Here is a 5,988-nt window from a genome sequence, read left to right on the forward strand (position 1 = left end):
CATGAAATGCCATCACAACTCACACAACCACAGGAGAGAACTACATTCCAAACATGCTTTGGCTTGGACATGCCAATATTGCCTGTTCTCATCAGGATGCCTCCTAGAGCATGGGCAAAACCAGGACAGGTCAGCCAGCCTTGTTTTGAGCTACACCCTCCATTACTTATGTAATATATGGAAAAACATATTCCTTGAGCACATCAGCTATTCAGAATAAGAGAATACAAAGCGGGAAAGGAAAATTGGTCCAAAACCACTGGGAACAACGTGAAATGACCCAGCTCTATTCCTCTCCATTCCTGCTGGAGAGTCTCAGTTAAGAGTAGAATTGGTTTCTTTCAGGCTGTTGCCACAAATAAGCTTATTATTACTGGGGCTCAGCCATGTGAAAAACGTAACTGAGTTAACCATCTCGGTTATGAGGATTAGAAGGAGTGTCTTCAGGGTCAGGATTTTAAAATCTCAAGCATCCAGGCTTAGAGGGTGTGTTTTGGAAAGGGAAGAGAGCAAAACTCCACACTCCCCTCTTGGTTTTTCCATCCAAAGAAGCCTGACGTTTCCCAATGGCAGCAGATGAAATCAGCACACCAGAACACAAGTCTGCTGCCCTACTACTCTCTGCCTTGGGGATGCAAAGGACCCCACAAGCTCAGAGTAACTGTGCTGAAGCCTCCTTCACCCTCCTGGTGACTTTGGGAATAAGCCTCCCATAGGGCAATGTGAATTCCCTGCTCCTGGGATGGATGGGCTTCAGCTTAGCTCCCTGGGGGCACCTCTCCCTGTGATGAAAGGATCCCCAGTCTGCGCCACTTCTCCCTCCCCGATGCTGGCAGAAACTAAGTCAAGTTGTTTGGGAAGGCAGGCAAGGATTGCAGTGCAAGAGCTGTTGGTTGTGGAAGCTTTATAACTTTCTTCAAAATGCGAAGGCTGCATGATCAGAAGATGTCATCTGCAGTCATGAGCTCAGCCTGACCAGGCAAATACCAGGACTGCTGAGAAGTGATGCAGCACACTCAGGCATTAGCAGAATACCTTTCTTTCTCCACTAGCCTCAGGATATGCTCCAACTTCCTGTTTACCACAGCTAGTCTCTAGTGTTCCCTTAAGATCACACGCAGGAAATTGCAGGACTACTGAAGAACTACCACAGAGAGAGAAAACTTCTGGAGGAGAGACCTGAACTCATGCACCTGGATGCAAAAGGTAAAGACCTTTTGCAGTTCCTCTGTAACCTTGCCCTGCTCAAAATGGCCAAGAGAATCAAACATTTAAGGGGAGGGAAAAAAACAAAACCCCCAAAGCTCTTCTCAAATACCCAGGGGGAAGTTCCCACGATCCCCAACAACTCCATTTTCTGAAAGCTTATGAGCCATACTTCCCTGTGGGCACAGACAGTATTATGCGTGTCTTTCTGAAAGTGAAGCCAAACCAGAGCAAGGCACTAGCAGAGCTCTCCCCTTCACATATTAGTTCTTACCTACCTCGCACACAGCCCGTGGTATCCCTAGGACACAAAGAAACAAAATCCCTCTGTAAACAAGTATTTGAGCACACGCTATTAAAAAAGCAAACCAAAATGAGGTCAATCACACACCCTTACAAACGAGGCCAGATAGGTTTTTAAGTCTACATTCTTACCCATGAAGTCTGTCCAATAAAGCCGCTGACTTGACTTGCATTTCATTTTCACTTGCATTTTAATGATGGTCTGAGTGAAGCTGACTAGAGCCAGACATGTGTTTTCCTTTAGAAATTGTGCACTAAAGACTATAGTATGACCACAGCTGTATCACAGCTTAATGAAAAAGTATTCCTAAGTTACCAGATCATAACCACAAGCACTTTATCATGCATCTGGAAGACAAGTTACTTATGTATAGCGTCAGCCCTATGCACTTCCCTCCTTTTCCTTTGTCCTCCAAGTGGAATTTATCTTAAATCCCCTAATTCAGGAAGGACTACTGGTTTCTCCGTCAGAGCTGCTTACTCAATCTGTAAGAAGTGGCACAGCACCCTGTTGGACAGCATTACAGTACTGCTGAACTGAATAGAGAAAGGGAATAGGCCTAAAGTTAGGAGGGGACAGTATTTATGTTCATTTGGAAGGCATTACATTGGGTTTTCTTGGTAGCCATATTCAATCTACGTAATTTGCTGAAGTCTTCTACTTTCATTAACTAACTCCCTTATCTCAGCTATCAGTTCCTGGGTGCATTAGTTCTAGGGTGGTATTTCTGACACTTAACTGCAGACTTGTTACAGGGGAAGCACTCACGGGCAGCAGACACCATCTGTGGCTCACATTTCAGGACCAGACGGACTAACTAGACCGGATGCTGGCTTTAGCAAGATCTGTAGTTATTTCTAGCTAGCCCAATTGTGCTTAAGAGTTTACAAAAAGCAACCGAGAATGGCTCTGGCTGGAGACAGGGAGAGTAGTACTTGCTTCCCTATTAGGCTTCAGGGCAGCCTTCAGCAGTGCCCTGGACCACACTCCATCACATTTCCTAGCAGAAAAAAACAAGTCACCAAGTAACTAAACCTCTAATTACCTTCACTTCTGACATACCTTAGGGTAAAGCACACCTCAGTAATCCAGCCTGTCACCTTTCACAGTAGTATCACAGCTACTTCCCACCATGAAGACATGGAAATATTATCTGTAGTCCAGTGCTCACTGCAATTTAACTGCTTTGCTACTAACATTGAAACTGAGCCAATTAAGCAGTTTTAAAACCCATCACAACTTTAATTTGCAAGACGGAAAGGAATGAGAGTGCAGACCTCTCACTGCAGCAGAGACTTCCAGTCCTATAGTCCTCACTAGCAAAACAGCTGGTGAGGCTGAGGGATTGTACCTCCCTTGGCACTTCTGCTCTTGCCTTGCCACCTCCTCACTTGCTTGGGTCAGGAGCCTCCCAGTTTGGTCCCTCCCCATTCACGCTTATGCCAACAGAAGAAAATTATTTTTGTACTTAGTCAACTTACACAGACTTTTAAAGCATCATTGTACAGAGGCTGTTCTATTTTCTAATGAAGTCTTTAAATTATATTTTTAATAAAGTGTTTTTAAACCTGTCTGCGAATTTCTCCTCTAAAACTGTTGCCTAGCCTGATGCCCAAGCAGTTGACTTTCATGCAGGTGTTTTCAGCAGTAACTGGTTCATTCTGGGGGCTCAGTACACCACTGGAGAAACTGAGGAACTGTGCAGAAGACTGCATATGCCACTTGCCTCTCACAGCCTGGTTGTGGCACTTCCCTGCAGACCTTCTGGAGGCTGGATGGTTGCCAAAAGAAAATTGTGGTAGCGTGACACTGAAGAACAGGGGAAAAAGGTGAACTCCCCAGTTCATGATCTGGATTGCCTTTTAACAGTACAGCTCCCTTTCAAATCAGCTGGAATTGGTCACAGCAACGTGTCCTGCTCTCCATACCCTGCACTGTCAGGCAGCTTGCACTAAGACTTTATGTCTCTGCTCGAAAGCGGAAGGGGGAGGTGGTTACATTCAAAGGGGTGGGACACGAGCAGAAGTCTTGTAGCTGACGCACTCAGGCAAGCTGAATGGCCTGCAGCGTACCATGAGGAGGTTTCACAGTATGAACGATTGACATGTGCCTATTGGCACACAAACAGCCTCAATGTAGTGCGAGTAGTGGAATGTGGTATCAAAGCAAGTGGCAGAAGTGCATGCCCTGTGTGCAGGTGTCTCCAAATGAGATGTAGCTATTGCAGCATGCAGAAGTATCCATAGTTTGGCTTTTTTTTAAATGGAGTAGGTAAGTGCAAGCCTTAGAACAGTTTAGTTTTAACACACCAGTCCTCTGTAGTGATACTGCTAAAACAAAGAGATAAATCCATTTCTGCAGAGTCAAAAATTCAAATACATTATAAGAATAGTTTTCAACAGAAGTGTTTTAGCCATGGCAAAATCTGAGCTTTCATAAGGAAAGTTTTGTAACATAGGTTATAAATAATAGGGGAGTTTTCTGACCAGCTAGAAGAAATCGGGAACGTACGGAAGACTGTTGTACCATGAACTGCTAGAAGCAGCCGAGTAACAGTTACTCAGACTTGTTTCAGAAAGCATGTTTGTCCAACAGTCATTTCCCAGAAAACAGCTACCTTCCAGTTTCAGAACACGTGCTTCTTCTGTTGTAGTTCAGACCAACTATGTGCAATAATTTTGTTTATTTCTCAGATTACACTTGGCCAAGAAAGAGCTCAGCTAGCCCTAAGTCCAAAGGGCCAGGTATTTCCAACAAATAGTAGCCAATGCTGTTCCATACACAAACTTTTATCAAAGCTTCCTAAAAAATGGCCTGAAAACTGGATTTAAACAGCAGCCTGCCACTGACTGGCATCTGTTGTGGAATTACAAGAAGCAGAGAAGTCAAGTCTCAGTTCAGTGATAAAAGGATACAGATTTGGCCCCAAACCAGTCTCATTCTTAAAGGAACACAATGACTTGAAGTTATTTACAATCACCGCCTTAGCTGCACCTAACACATCATCATCAGTAACAGCTCAGGAAAAAAGAGCACAGAGCACATCCCAGACAACTTTTGGTAAAAGCAACTCATTCAGTGGAAGTGATACAACCAAATATGTGTCACAGTCATGACTGATTCAAGCATGATCTAGCTATCCCTTTATTCCTTGAAACTAGACTCTCCTTAATTCCAAAAACTACTGAGAAAGAGAGTGCCTGACACGTAAAATTTCAGCCTTTCACTTTCTCTTCAGTGCATCCTGTATTTTAAGGTTCTTACAAACTAACAGGTTTCAACAAGCCAAACAGATGAGTTCAGTTACCGTTCCTTGTGTTTCAAGGATTTCATAAACATCCCTAGAGCTTGAAAACATCCTGGAACATTCGGTTTTGATCTTAGGCTAAGCTTATCTGATGTGATATATTAGTCCATGCTGGCAGGTGAACACCAAAACCCCCTCACGCATAAGTACAGACACTCTTAGCTGTTCCATATCAGATATGGATTTCTGAGAGGTCATTAACTGTCTGATTAATGGTAACTTACCTTCAAACAAGAGTAGCTGCAGCATGCCCTTCTTTAGAGGTTTCATTTCCTCAGACTCTGGTATTTCAGACCTGCAGTATGATGTGGTGAAAAGCAAACTGGAAAAAAACAAGCTTGTTTTGGATATTTAAGTATTTTTTTTTACTTGTAGCTTCATTAAAGGAGTGAATAAAACAGAAAAATCTCCGGAGAGCTTCTTTCACACATACTCACCATCCCTTTTGGCAGTAGCAACTGTACAGGCAAGAAAAATGTGTGACTCCATATTTATTTATTTTAATTGTGCTCAGAGTTTTATAGGTTCCCTTTAGACCTTCTCAACAGAAATATAAAAAAGTTTGAAGCCACTTCCCCATTTACCCACTCATCTCCAATAATCAACTGAAGTGAAAAGCAGAAACATTTTTTGTTAAAAGAAAGGGTGGCGATTTTGTGAAGGCTTATCCCAGTCTAGAGCCGGGCTTCCTGCTATGGCACAGATCTATCAGTTTGTAAATTAGAAAACCCAGTTCCCAGAGTCCTGTGACTCCCATCTACTCAACAGGAAACAAATCCTCCTCCAGCAGTGACAGGGACATTCCCAGTAGCTGATGCTGTGCAAGGGAAACACTTCCTGCAGCTTGCGTGAGCTGGACCTTCTTCAGAAACCCTGGGGTACACAATCTGTCTTCATGGGATGGAGAGGAAGCAGGGAACAAACTCTTCAAGGCAGAACAGACTCTTCAAGTAAGTACTGCACATCCTGGTAGACATGCCTGTCCTAGCAGACTGCTGTAGCATGAGGCACTTCGGTCATGGCTGTAGAGAACTGTCCCAGCTCTGTCAATAGAACCAGAGGTAAATTTGTTCTCTTTCCTGTGAGAAGTCCTGAGTTGCAGACCTAAAGGATCTTCCCCCCAAACACACCTCAGTGTCACTAGACCACTGAAAAAAGGAGCTGAGTCACG

Source organism: Phaethon aethereus (genome assembly GCF_964289735.1).
Source record: "Phaethon aethereus genome assembly, chromosome: 17".
Taxonomy (NCBI): Eukaryota; Metazoa; Chordata; class Aves; order Phaethontiformes; family Phaethontidae; genus Phaethon; species Phaethon aethereus.